This window comes from Cucumis sativus, unplaced genomic scaffold (assembly GCF_000004075.3).
Source record: "Cucumis sativus cultivar 9930 unplaced genomic scaffold, Cucumber_9930_V3 scaffold83, whole genome shotgun sequence".
In the NCBI taxonomy this organism is placed as follows: Eukaryota; Viridiplantae; Streptophyta; class Magnoliopsida; order Cucurbitales; family Cucurbitaceae; genus Cucumis; species Cucumis sativus.
The window spans coordinates 162,890-164,353 of NW_022279574.1; the positions used below are offsets into that span (position 1 = coordinate 162,890).

At 33.8% G+C, this 1,464-nt stretch overlaps 1 long non-coding RNA gene across 1 annotated transcript; it reads right to left on the reverse strand.

Annotated features, from left to right (window-relative positions):
• Positions 1–204: 204 nt before the first annotated feature.
• Positions 205–1,000, reverse strand: LOC116406290. Its single transcript, XR_004219320.1, has 2 exons — positions 891–1,000; positions 205–547 (listed from the first exon to the last, which is right to left on the reverse strand). It is a non-coding gene; the product is annotated as an uncharacterized LOC116406290 (long non-coding RNA).
• Positions 1,001–1,464: the final 464 nt, after the last annotated feature.

The window sequence follows — 1,464 nt, forward strand, 5'->3', positions numbered from 1 at the left end:
TATAGTTTAGGATTAGTTATTTGAATTAACAATTTTGTATCTTGAGTTAGTTATAAGTAAACTAACTCAACCCCAAGTTAGTTTAACAACTCTTGTAATCTCCAGCCTATAAAAAGGCTTCTCATTTTCATTAATAAATGATAAAAAAAAAGGCATTATACATAAAGATTTCCTAGCTTTGCAATTACAGCATCAAAAGCAATGTACAGTTCAGATGAGACTTTATTCCAGTATAGAGTAGCTCTGTAATTGCAGATCAAGAAAGTGAATGTAGCATGGAAATCCCAAATTCAACATTTGGAAGTTAGCAATTGACAATCTCATTAGTAGGCAGTGCACCCATAATAAAATGTAAGATTTTTAGAACCCTAAAAATTCAAGTAACTTGCAACTAGTCATTGTCATGACCATCAATACTACGATTAGTGGATCAGCACAAAATACAAAACAGTAAGACAGTAAATCTTTAAAAACCTTACTTCTGTTTTAACTTGCTCAAGAAGAATGTTGCAAAAAGTATATCAACAAGAATTCCTTCAAACATGACCTACAGGAAGAAGGGTAAAACAACAATAACATTCTGTGAAAAATCATTTAATGTGATTGAGATCTTTTAGCATGACTGCTTGAGAACTTTTAGCACAACCGGGCAGCAACTTCAATAACAGAAAAACATGCATAATGTAGGAAGACAGCAGATTTCAAATTATGACATTGTATTTATGAATGTCAGGCGATCATTGATGTTCCAAAATTCAACCAAAGTATGGGGTGAAAGATATATAAGAATCTTCCATGATAAGGCCAAGACCAGGATATCCTTATCCAAAAAAAGAAAAAACTAATCAACCAAAGTAAATTCCATGTATGATTGGGAATTATGGCCATACCTTTGCCAAAAGAACTTCGAGGAAATGGAAAAACTGGAGATGTTGCTCATGTATCATTCCCGAACCAGGATTGGGGTAGAGCAAATGGTCAGCAATTTGCTGGATTACCAGGCAGAAAATAACTTATATTAGAAAAAATGAACAATACATACCCACATATTACTGAAATTTTATGAAATAGATTTCAAGCAACCAATTTTTATATTGAAATGTGATCTCACAACTATTTTTATATTGAAATCGAATCTGTGAAGTTCTATATCATGGCTCAAAAGCGAATTGAGGAAAAGTTGGAAATGGTAGATCAAGAAATATCCGGCATTCGTGCAGAATTACATGATCTGCCAACAATCAAGGAAAACATGTCATCTTTGGCGAAGAGTATTGAGAGGTTAGGAGTACAGGCTGAGAAGCAAGAACAGCAACCAGAAACACTGTTGAAATATATTGAAGAAATGATCAAAGGGAAGACAACGATGGAATAAGTACTAGAAGGATCATCAAGTGAGTTGACAGCATGGTTGATGTAAGTGATTGGACGATGATGGGAGGAAATATGAGGAAAAACATACCA